The 12,426-nt window shown below is 54.4% G+C and overlaps 1 long non-coding RNA gene across 1 annotated transcript; it reads left to right on the top strand.

The window, feature by feature from the left end:
• The first annotated feature begins 1,047 nt into the window (after positions 1-1,047).
• Positions 1,048-6,004, top strand: LOC135877998 (uncharacterized). Its single transcript, XR_010561380.1, has 4 exons — positions 1,048-1,177; positions 3,287-3,615; positions 4,292-4,602; positions 5,168-6,004. It is a non-coding gene; the product is annotated as an uncharacterized LOC135877998 (long non-coding RNA).
• Positions 6,005-12,426: the final 6,422 nt, after the last annotated feature.

The following is a 12,426-nucleotide window of genomic DNA, read 5'->3' as shown; positions in this document are numbered from 1 at the left end:
TATGGGGTGGGTAGATAGATAGATAGATAGAGAAGGGTGTATGGGGATAGATAGATAGATAGATAGATAGATAGATAGATAGATAGATAGATAGATAGAGAAGGGTGTATGGGGGTAGATAGATAGAGAAGGGTGTGTGGGGATAGATAGATAGATAGAGAAGGGTGTATGGGGACAGATAGATAGAGAAGGGTGTATGGGGGTAGATAGATAGATAGAGAAGGGTGTATGGGGATAGACAGATAGATAGAGAAGGGTGTATGGGGGTAGATAGATAGATAGAGAAGGGTGTATGGGGATAGATAGATAGATAGATAGATAGATAGATAGATAGATAGATAGATAGATAGATGGGGTGAATGGGGATAGATAGATAAGGTGCAAAGGCCGCTCATGACTACAGTCAATCTCTGGGGTTGTTATTCGTACACAAAGGAACTTCTTAACTTGATTCAATGTCAAATGTCACAGCCAGGAATGGGCCGGTCCTGATCTCTGCTTAGCCCAAAGGTGTGAACTGCAATTGGCAACACTTCATAAACAGCTGACACACTGTTGGAGCTGTCACATTCTAGAGGGGAAATGCCCAATGTCCCATTCTCCACACCCCAGAGTCAGCCAGTCCCCTGCCCTGGGGCTGGATTGGAGTCCGAGCCCCTGAGAGGAGAATCATAGGATATCAGGGTTGGAAGGGACCTCAGGAGGTCATCTAGTCCAACCCCCTGCTCAAAGCAGGACCAACCCCAACTAAATGGTCCCAGCCAGGGCTTTGTCAAGCCGTACCTAAAAAACCTCTAAGGAAGGAGATTCCACCACCTCCCTAGGTAACCCATTCCAGTGCTTCACCACCCTCCTAGTGAAATAGTGTTTCCTAATATCCAACCTAGACCTCTCTCACTGCAACTTGAGACCATTGCTCCTTGTTCTGTCATCTGCCACCACTGAGAAGAGCCGAGATCCATCCTCTTTGGAACCCCCCTTTAGGTAGTTGAAAGCAGCTATCAAATCCCCTCTCGTTCTTCTCTTCTGCAGACTAAAAGAGAGAGGGACCTGTGTGACATTCTCCACCCCGCTGAGCAGCCAGATTGAGGTGACAATCCCAAAGTCTCCAGAGTCAAGCACAGAACCCAGGAGTCCTGGCTCCCAGGCCCCACTGCGCCTCTGGGAATGATCCAGGGTATGTGTGGAATGTATACTGTCCCGGGGATGGACAGTTTTCAAGGCTCCGGGCTAGGTTTGTAGGAATGATAGGAGAATGCTGGTGAAATGCAGGAAGAATTGAGCAGATCTTGTCACCCGAGTGCAGGGCTGAGAGCCAGGACTCCTGGGTTCTATGCCTGGGTCTGCCATAGATGCTTCATGTGATTGGACAAGTCACTGCATGTCTCTGGGGCTCAGTTTCCCCATGTACAAAATGGGGAAGATAAAACTTGTCTGTTTACACTGTGAGCTCTTTGGCACTGGGACTATCTCTTGTCTGTGCAGCGCCTGGTACAATTGGGGCTCCCAAAACCCCTACCACTGAGCCACCCGCTTCCCCCCCAGTCAATGGCCCTTAGGAAGAGTCCAGCCCAGTGTTGAAGACAGGAGGAATCAATGTAGTCATGCTAAGTGAGGGCCATTAAAGGTACTTCAGGATCTTGATGGCCCATTGTTTTCTTGCCAATGAACTGTAAACTGGACTTGTTTTTCCTGTAAGCCCATGGGAAGGGGCTATCAGGGGTCTTGCAGAGTCATGTGACCATGTCACCTGATACTGGAATCCATCTTAAACCATGTACTTTTCCATGAGGAGCTGGGAAGGGGTCAAATTGAAACAGTGGACTCCCGCCTGATGCCAATCCTATTTAAGGGTGAGGAGTGAGATCATCCAGGTGGCCAGTTCTCCCTGGGGACCCCACCCAAGATGACTGCTGGAAACGTCTAAGGCTGACCAGGAGGAAGGGCTGGACCCAGGCTGGAAAGGTGTCCAGTCTGCGCAAAGATTATTAGAACCACATCTAGGGCGAGAACTTATTATTTGTAACCAGTTTTTAGTGAATCTAGTTTCGTTTGCATGTTCTGCTTATTTCTGCTTAGTAACCTGCTTTGTTCTGGCTCCTATCTCTTATGACCACTTAAATCCTACCTTTTATACTAAACAAAATCACTTTTGTTTGTTAATAAACCCAGTGTAGATCATTGTTACCTGGGGGGGAGGGGCAAGCAGCTGTGCATCTCTCTCTTTACTTTGAGAAAGAGGGCGAACAACATGAGCTTACCCTGTATAAAAGTTTATACCATCTGTAGTGAATGGAATGCAACCTGTTGTGTGTGTCCCGGGCTTCCATCACCCTGGTGTCTGGGCTGCAAACACAACTCCCATTCCATGGCTCTGCCTTGGTTCATGCTCCATCTGTCAGTCCTGCACCCTCACCCCACCTAACATGGGGCTGTGGGAGACAGACACTGAGGACACAGGGGCACTGGGAAGGTCTAGGTCAGGGGTTCTCAAACTTCATTGCACTGTGACCCCCTTCTGACAACAAAAATTACTTCACAATCCCAGGAGCGGGGACCAAAGCCTGGGCCTTGCCACCTCGGTCAGGGTATGGGAGGGGGAAAAGCCGAAGCTCAAGGGCTTTAGCCCCAGCAGGGGGACCTCTAATCCGAGCCCTGCCACGCAGGGCTAATACTGAAGACTGGGTCCCGCTCAGGGGTGAAAGTAACTTAAAGGACTTACCGGTACTCCGGAGTCCTGTGCAGGGGGCGTGGCCTCAACCGGAAGAGGCGGGGCCTTTAAATTCCCCGGGCCCTTTAAATCACCCCCTGAGCTCCCAGCTGCAGAGGCGGCTGGGAGCCTCAGGGCTCGGGGTGATTTAAAGGGCCCAGGGCTCCGACCGCTACCACAGCGGAGCTCCAGGCCCTTTAAATCACTATGGGAGCCCTGCCGCCGCTACCCCAGGGCTCTGCCAGCGGGGCTTAGGAGGTGATTTAAAGGGCCCAGGGCTCTGGCCACTGCAGGGAGCCTCGGGCCCTTTAAATCACCAGTCAGTCTGGTCCGGCACGGCGTACTGGCTCTTCCTGGTACGCCGTTCCGGGCCATACCGGCTTACTTTCACCTCTGGTCCCGCTACCCAAGGAGGTGGGGCTGGGGCTTTGGCTTTGGGCTCTGGGCCCAGCAAGTCTAACACCAGCCCTGGTGACCCCATTAAAATGGGGTTGTGACCCACTTTGGGGTCCTGATCCACAGTTTGAGAACCGCTGATCGAAGGCATCTGAGCAGGTTTCTCTTCTGGATCCTTAGATGGGGCAACTCCAGACTCTGCCTCAACACTGGAGAGCAGAGCCGAGACACCAGGACCTGCCGCATCAGTGGAGGGGAGCAGACCTGAGGCTCCAGAGACATCTCCCAACAAAGTTCCTGCAGATACGGTCCAGATACGGGAAACAGGAGCTGGGTCTCCATGGCCCATTCCATCCCTGACCACGGGCTGACTCGGCCGATGAGGAAGTCAGTCAGGGCCCTCCACATTCCCCTGGTTCTTCCATCCAGCGTCTCCATCTCCATACACCCGCTGCGCCCGAGCGCCTGCCCATCCCCTGTGTATTGTCCACCTGTGAAGGATGTGGAAGGTGCCAGGACTGTTTTACAAACACTTCATGTATTAGCTTTGTCAGACCTGCTTCCTGTACAGCCCCGGCTCCACACCTTGGCTGCTTTGCTCCAGCCCTATGCCCTGCCTGCCTTGAACCCCTGGCTCTGACCCTTGGTTGGCCTCCCGACCGCACCTCCGCTTCTGCCCTCCAGCTCTGCTTTGACCACTAGGCCAGACTCCTGCTCTGACCATGAGGTTGCACCACCTACATCTCGGTGTGGGACACCCAGCCCCGGGAGTGGGGAGTGGGGTCTGGGTAAGGGAAGCCTCCCTAAGTGTTAGCTGAGACAGAGGGGTGTGAACGGTTGGGTGGGTTAGATCCCTTTGCTTCTTAGGCTTTGGGCCCCTCCGTTGAGATGAACGGAGCTGGCATTTGGAAAAGGCTGGTGTCTGTCCCTGTATTCACACACTGGCCTCAGCTCCCGGAGGTGAGCATGGCAGGGCCAGGCCCAGGCCCAGCTGCAGGAGGAATCACCGCTGGGACTATAGCTATTTCCCTGGTCTGTGACTGGGCGCATGGGGAGATTCTTCCTCAGGGGGGTGAAGCCTTGAGGCCTAAATCTTGGGAACGGAGACATAGAGGAGGCCAAGGTGCAGCTGGCGCTGAGCTGTGACGCCATCCTGGGTGGTGACGCCTTCGTGTCCGTCTGCAGGGAGAAGAGCCGTGAAGACGGTCCTGTCCTAGCTGAGAATCATGAACTTCAGAAACACGAACCTCAGGCTGAGGGATCTCTTGGAAATCAGTCCAGACAGCGTGAAGGACTCGACTCCTTATACCTGGGGAGACTTGCCTAGGCACTTCATAGAATCATAGAATATCAGGGTTGGAAGGGACCTCAGGAGGTCATCTAGTCCAACCCCCTGCTCAAAGCAGGACCAATTCCCAACTAAATCATCCCAGCCAGGGCTTTGTCAAGCCGGGCCTTAAAAACCTCCAAGGAAGGAGACTCCACCACCTCCCTAGGTAACGCATTCCAGTGCTTCACCACCCTCCTAGTGAAATAGTGTTTCCTAATATCCAACCTAGACCTCCCCCACTGCAACTTGAGACCATTGCTCCTTGTTCTGTCATCTGCCACCATTGAGAACAGCCGAGTTCCATCCTCTTTGGAACCCCCCTTCTGCTAGTTGAAGGCTGCTATCAAATCCCCCCTCACTCTTCTCTTCTGGAGACTAAACAATCCCAGTTCCCTCAGCCTCTCCTCATAAGTCATGCGCTCCAGACCCCTAATCATTTTTGTTGCCCGCTGCTGGACTCTTTCCAATTTTTCCACATCCTTCTTGTAGTGTGGGGCCCAAAACTGGACACAGTACTCCAGATGAGGCCTCACCAATGTCGAATAAAGGGGAACGATCACGTCCCTCGATCTGCTGGCAATGCCCCTACTTATACAGCCCAAAATGCCGTTAGCCTTCTTGGCAACAAGAGCACACTGTTGACTCATATCCAGCTTCTCGTCCACTGTGACCCCTAGGTCCTTTTCTGTGATATGTCTTTGAGATACTCCTGTCCCTCTTCTGCGCCGTAGGCTTCGGAGAGCTGCCAATCTCGCACCAACAGGTCCAGACCCTGCAACAGAGAGCGCAGGAGGAGGGTCACACTGGGGCTGGGAGCACAGAGAGGAGACCAGAGCTGGAGGCTGCTGCCGAACCCCGCCACCGACATCGAGATCCTGGGCATGACGTGAGCGTGGAGGTAGAATAATGGGAGCAGGGACTGGCTGTTTGTTCGGGGTTTGACCAGCACCTGGCACAATGGGGTTCTGGTCTAGGAAGGGGGGGTCTGAGGTGCTCTGGCAATAGAGACAATGAATAATAAGAATCAGGTGGGGGTGATGGGAGTGGGGGGTGGAACCAGCATTGGGTTGATGGGAAACGAGGACTCACCTGGATTGGGGGCAGACTGCAGGTCTCTCCGACCTCCTTCGCAACATGAACGAACATCTGCGATGCAGCGAGAGAGAGACAAGGAATTTTTTTTCCATCTTGAACAAAAGATCCCCCCACAGGTGACAAAGACGGAAAACTGAAGATTGAAACCTGAGAAACAATGATAGCTCCCTAAAAATGTGAAGAGAGACACCCAAGAGATACTAACATTTGGCTGTTCTTTGAAAATGGAAATTTTCATGAAAAGATTCTGATTTTGTCAGTTTTCCATTTTTCAGCAAAACTTTTATTTTCCATTTCTCCACACTGTCACTATGAAATAATCTGACAGCTAATGGTGGGTACTAAATAACCAACAGCTGGCAGCCAATAGTGACTAACAAGTAACCAATAATTGGCAGCTATTAATGAAGATAAAATTACCAATTATAGAAGTTAATCGGCCAAGTGAAGTAAAAGGCCTAACACACAACTCAATGGCATTTCTCTTTGTCTGTCTGTATCGTGATAACTTTTTGAGACCACATATGATCAATTCGGAAATTTCAGGGGATGCGCTAGACATCAATGAGAAGAACCCCCACTCCTTCCGTCTCGCTCGCTCTCCGCACACACTCCCCCCTCTCCTGGGACTCACCGGCTGCCGCTGGGAGGAGCTGATGGGGCACAGCAGTATACAGCAGGGGTTGGTCCCTGGCACAAGGGGGCAGGGAGGGGTTGGTCCCCATACCGAGGGCCCAGGGCGGGGGCAGTGAGGGCACAGTGGGACAGAAGGAGGGGTGGGCAGGATCCCTTCCCCCCGGGCGGTGGCACCTTCTTCTTGGAGCCTGGTCCAGAAGCCAGCCACTGCTCTGTCAGGCTTCAGCAGCTGAGCAGAGAGCAGCTCCTCCATGTGGCTCCAGCTGCCCCCCAGTGGCAGAGGCCGGTTACTGTGACCAACCGGACTTTTGGTGTCCGGTCAGCTGTGCTGACTGGATGCTGCCAGGTTCCCTTTTCGACTGAAAACTGGACACCTGGCAACATAGGCCTGTGGTGAGGGAGCAGAGGCCCTTCCTGCGGAGGGCAAGCCTTATCTGGGGTGGGCGGGGTCTGTGGTTCAGGGGGCAGGGCCTTATCTGGGGTGGGCGGGGTCTGTGGTTCAGGGGGCAGAGCCTTATCTGGGGTGGGCAGGGTCTGTGGTTCAGGGGGCAGGGCCTTATCTGGGGTGGGCGGGGTCTGTGGTTCAGGGGGCAGGGCCTTATCTGGGGTGGACGGGGTCTGTGGTTCAGGGGGCAGGGACTTATCTGGGGTGGGCAGGGTCTGTGGTTCAGGGGGCAGGGCCTTATCTGCGGTGGGCGGGGTCTGTGGTTCAAGGGGCGGAGCCTTAGCTGGGGATCCCGTCCCCACTCACCTGGCGCTGGAGCCGGCGCAGCAGGCAGTGCATCAGGAAGGATTTGCCCCGGCGTTGCTCCCCGATGATGGACACCAGGCAGACGGGGGCGTCCCCCACCCCACGCTGCTCCAGGCAGCGGCTCAGGGCCTCCTCGTCCAGGATCAGGCCCCCTTCTTCGTCCAGACGCACCAGCTGCACCGGCGCCCCGGCTCCGGCTGAGCCCCCGGCCCCTGCTGCTGGGAGAGAGCAGGGTCAGAGCTGGGACCCCACCCCTGAGCCAACTAGGCTCCTGCCCCTCAGATCAGATCCTCTTGAGCCGTTTCCACCCCCCGTGAGCCAGCCAGTCCCCTGTCCCCCAAATCAGAGGTTGCGCCCCCTAGGGAGGAAAGGCCCCGTGTCCCATTCCCCACCCCCTGATCCAGCCAGTCCCCGCCCTGGGGCCTGTGAGAGCCTGCACCCCTTTCCCCTGATTCAGCCTGTCTGGTCTAACTGGCTCCATCTCTTCCCGCAGGGGTGCTGTGATGTTCTCCCCCAGGGCTCTCAGCCTCGTATCCGGGATCATCCTGTCCCTGGAGCAGGGAGCCCGGCACTCAGGGCAGCTGGGTCCCCAGGCCGAGATCCCGCGCCAGTGAGCCACGAGGCAGCCCTGGCAGAAGTTGTGGCCGCACTTGATCGAAATGGGATCATCCAAGACATCCAGGCAGATGGAGCAGGTGATGTCCTCCCGGAGTTGCTGCATCTCTCCAGACCCGCTGAGTGGGGGGAACCTACTGGGTCAGGACCTGGCACCCGGAGCAGAAGGGCTCTGCTGCAGGACGGCTGATCTCTAGCCCAGGTGTGCCCCTTCCTGGCAGCAGGAGTCTGGGGAGGAGCGGGAGAACATGGGAATATTTCTGTGAACAAGCTGCGTGACTCAGTTTACCTGCCCACTTTGTGTTCCTGTCCCCCGGGCAGCACCAGAGCGAGAACACGGATTCCAAGAAGTCATGGCAGAGATTGGTAGATTCCCAGGCCAGGAGGGACCAAGGCTGAGCTCCTGGATAACAGGCCAGAGAACTGCCCCCAGTTAATTCCTGTTTGAACGAGAGCAGATCTCTTAGAAACACATCCCACCTCGATGAAACACATCCCACCGCACTCCTTGGTACATTGTTCCCATGGTTAATTCACCTCCCTGGTAAATACGGACATCTTCTTTCCAGGCTGAATGTGTCCAGCTTCAACTTCCAGCCAATGGATCATGTTACAGCTTTCTCTCTAGCCTGAAGAGACCATTATTAAATATTTGATCCCTGTGTAGGTGCTTCTAGACTGGAGTCAAGTCACCCCGGGAGGTGGGAGCTTCTCTTTTTTGCAAAGCTAAATAGCTTGAGCTCCTGGGGTCTATCACTCCAGGCCCCGTTTTGTAATCCTTTAACCATTCGCGTGGCCCCCCTCTGCCCCCTCTCCAATATATTCACATCCTTCTTGAACTGCACCGGAACTGGACACAGGACCCCAGCAGCGGTCGCACCAGCGCCAAATCCAGAGGTAAACTGACCTCTCTGCTTCTACGCGCGATTCCCCTGTTTGGGCATCCTTAGCTCCTTTGGCCACACTGTCGCACGGGAGCTCACGTCCAGCTACTTATCCCCCATGGGCCCCTGCACGCTGTCAGCGTCTCTGCGTCCCTGGAGAGCCCCCTCCCCCCGCCCGAGCTGGGAGCATGGCCGACGCTCTTTGGCCGTATCACAGCGCGTGGTGTTGGCTTGTGCCCAGCCTACCCTAGCGCTGGGGCTGTTGGTGACACTGGGCTTTTCTCTGCTGCCTACAGCCTGGAAGATGCCGTGTGCCAGGGGTTAATCACTGGCAGTGCCACGCCCGGCAGGGGCACAAGCCTTTAAGAGGAGTTTGATCTCAGTCCGACTCGCTGCCGAGGGCAGCTGGGGAGACACAGGGGCTGCTGGAGCCCGAGTCCGGGAGGCACCGAGCTCGGCCTTAGGAAAGGCCACGCTCAGGGCCTAACAAGGAAATAGCTTCCTTCCCATCATGCAGTGAGTTGGGTGCTGACTGGCCGAGCTTTCCTCCAGCTGGCATGAGAGCAAATTCACCCTCTCACCCCCACAGAGCCCTGGGCATTGGGTGGGGGAAACTGAGGCACAGAAAAGGGAAAGAACATGCCCTGGCCTCACCCTATTCCCCTAGCGCTGGGCTCTGGTCCCGGAGCACCAAAGTCTCCTCTTTTTCTGCTGGAGACTCCCCAGTTTCCCACCCTGGGATCCCTCCCAGCCACCGATGTGCCACAAAGGGGACCGGCTCTATCTGTCCTACCATCAGTGATGTCTCCTGAGCAAGCACCAGGGCCGGCCCAATTCGTTTTTTCATCCTAAGTGGACCCCCCCCCCGTCAAGATAGAAAATGGGAATTTTGTTTCCCTCCCTCTTTGGACATAATCTATCAGGATTTCATCCACCGAAAAGTTGCCAGATTCACAGGGCAGTTGGGGTTTTCCTGCAATCCCCAGCTGCTGGAGGCATGGGATTGCTGCGCTGTGATAAGGCAAAGCAGTGCGCATCACAGGCACAAACTAACCCACGGAAAGAGCTAGCTCCCTCGATGTTCACCCCCCCCAATAAAAAAGAGGGGTTCTATATATTTGCTTGCTGGTCTTTGGAGCCCCTTTTCCAGCTTCTCCCTCCAGTGGCAAGGGCTGGAAAAGCGGCTCCAAAGACCGGCAAGCAAATATATAGAACCCCTCTTTTGTGTGTGTGGGGGGGGGGGGTGAACATCTGAGGGGCCGGCTCTCCTTCCATAGATTAGCTTGTGCCTGTAAATGTCCTGATTGCGGCTAACGCAAGACAAGCCACTGTTCTGGGGGATTCCACGTGCCCAAGGGTTTGCCCTGGTTTTAGCTGGTTGAACTGGTCAGAGTTTGACAGTGTTTCAAATCACGCCATGAGCCAGACCCAGCGTTGGGGGTAGATTAGCCGCTGCCTGTGCCAGTCTTTCTGCTGGACAGAGGGTGAGGTCCGAACTGCCCCTGTCCCACCCCCCCACCCCCAGCTGCTGGGAATTTCCACCCCACAGAGAGCCAAGACTAATCATGTGACTTGGCAATGCCCTAGCACAGTTAGGGAGGGTGAAACATGGGGAACAGGCAGGGACGATCCTGCCCCATGGGTGGGGAATAGACTGCGGGGGACAATCCTGCAACCTGGGAGAATAGAGCAGAGGGGACGATCCTGCCCCTTGGTGGGGGGGGATAGAGTGGGGGGGACAATCCTGCTCCTTGGGGGGGGATGGGCTAGATTGGGGGCAAACACCCTCCACACGCCCTCCCCCCTCCGTCCCCTGCTCTTACCCGGCCAAATCTTCGCTTCTCTCTGTCCGGGCAAAATTTTTTGTTTCTGAGAAACAAAAGCGTAACTCCCTGTGTCTCATCCTCCCAGCAGCCCAGCTAGTGGGGGTTTGAAGGTGGGTGGGGCGGCCCTGCTCTCACATTGGTAGTGCGAGGGAGTGGGAGGCAGTGGGCCTGTGGGAGGGGAGCACAGAGAGGCCCGGAGAGGTGGGGCCAGGCTGGAAAAGCAAGTGACAGAGACTGGAGGGTGCAGAGAATCTTCATTCCCCAGATCCCCCCACGGGCTCTTCGGCGCAGCAGGGTCTGGAAGTGCACGTGCTTTAAAGGGCACTGAAAGTGTCAGGAACTGTGACCAACTTGGGGGGAAGAGGGAGGGGGACAGTTTGGCCAGAGATACACCCCCTTGTGAATTTCTGGATGTTACCACTGTCTCTCCGTCCAGAAATGACATCCCAACTGCCTCTTCTCAGAAATGAGGTATTTCTTAGAACTGAAAACAAAAACCCTTAGCAAATATTCAACTCTTTCCACTGCTGGGTAATGGTCACCTGGGGCTGAGATGCAGTCACCTCTGGGGTGGGACAGCTGAGGAACAGCAGCACAGCAATACTACATGGGGATGGCTCGCCCAGCGCTGAGATGCAGCTGTCTCTAGGGTGGCTTCTTCAGATAACGTGATCTTATGAATGGGTCCTTTTGTCTTTGGAACTCACTGCCACATGAGCCCTGCTATGTATCCTGGAGCTCTTTGCTGAGGCTTTTTACTGCTTTTTACTCCTGTTTGATGGTCTCCTGTCTGGTATTTCCCAGGTTTTGGTTCTTTACATTAAGGGTGAACCACTCAATAAGACTCATAGACTTTAAGGTCAGAAGGTCATCTAGTCTGACCTCCTGTACATTGAAGGCCACAGAACCTCACCACCCACTGCTGTAATAGACCCCTAACCTCTGGCTGAGTTACTGAAGTCCTCCAGTCGTGGTTTAAGGACTTCAAGTTACAGAGAATCCACCATTGACACTAGTTTAAACCTGCAAGTGACCTGTGCCGCATGCTGCAGAGGAAGGCGACCCCTCCCCCCAGGTCTCTGCCAATCTGACCTGGGGGAAATTCCTTCCTAGTCCCAGATTTCGCAGATTTTATCTGCTGTCTAGGCATGCAGCCAGCATGAAGCCACCCAAAAAGCACTGAGTTGCAGCTGATGCTGGGGTGGGACAGCTGGGTAACAGCTGCAGAGTCGCACTGAAGTTCTCAGTGGGGACCTTGCTGTCACCAAAGGCTGTTCCAGGGGAGCATCTCCTTTGGGCTTTTACTGCCATTGGCCATGATACACTGACACTCTGGAACCCTGTATCTCTCAGTAGCACACAGTATTCACCCCTGTGATATGATTATGAGATGTTTTGTATTATGCATGCCTTGTGAGGTGGTATGTAAAATGTCTGGATCTGTTGAACATTCATAACCTGTTGGATTGGATGTGCTGTCATTGTATGGGAAGTTATGCTCTATGTGTGTTTCTGAAATATGTTGTGAGGTTGGGAGATGCCCACAGCCAGCTTTACAGTAGAAACAAAGGAGGGCCAGAAAGGTGTTGATGGCCCATCAGGAAGAATCCACTCTCTGAGAGACTCCTTGGAGAGGGCACTTAGTCAGTGGGATACTGCCTGACCAATGGGACTGCCTGACCCCCATGACACAGCAAAGATCTTTCTAGCAACTGAAAGAAAGTATAAAAGAGGGACAGAGACATCATAGAATATCAGGGTTGGAAGAGACCTCAGGAGGTCATTTAGTCCAACCCCCTGCTCAAAGCAGGACCAATCCCAACTAAATCATCCCAGCCAGAGCTTTGTCAAGCCAGGCCTTAAAAACCTCTAAGGATGGAGATTCCACCACCTCCTTAGGTAACCCATTCCAGTGCTTCACCACCCTCCTAGTGAAATAGTGTTCCCTAATATCCGAGCCTGGACTCTGTGACTGCATTAGTCACCAACAGGGGAGTGTGGCAGGAGAGGACACAGAACATGTCTACAAATAACATTTTCTGGACTGCTGAGGTGGGGGGAGAGGCCAGATTCTTTCTGGCGCTTTAGGACTCTGAGGACGCTCTGGGATCGGGAGCAAAGTCTCTGGAGCCTCGGGTGGTGAAGGTTTGGAGACATGTGGCTCCTACCTAGTCCAAAGTAAC

The sequence above is a fragment of the Emys orbicularis genome, chromosome 4 (assembly GCF_028017835.1).
Source record: "Emys orbicularis isolate rEmyOrb1 chromosome 4, rEmyOrb1.hap1, whole genome shotgun sequence".
Classification (NCBI taxonomy): Eukaryota; Metazoa; Chordata; order Testudines; family Emydidae; genus Emys; species Emys orbicularis.
Note: the sequence above shows the minus strand (reverse complement) of the source record. Positions and strands in the feature narration are given on the sequence as shown.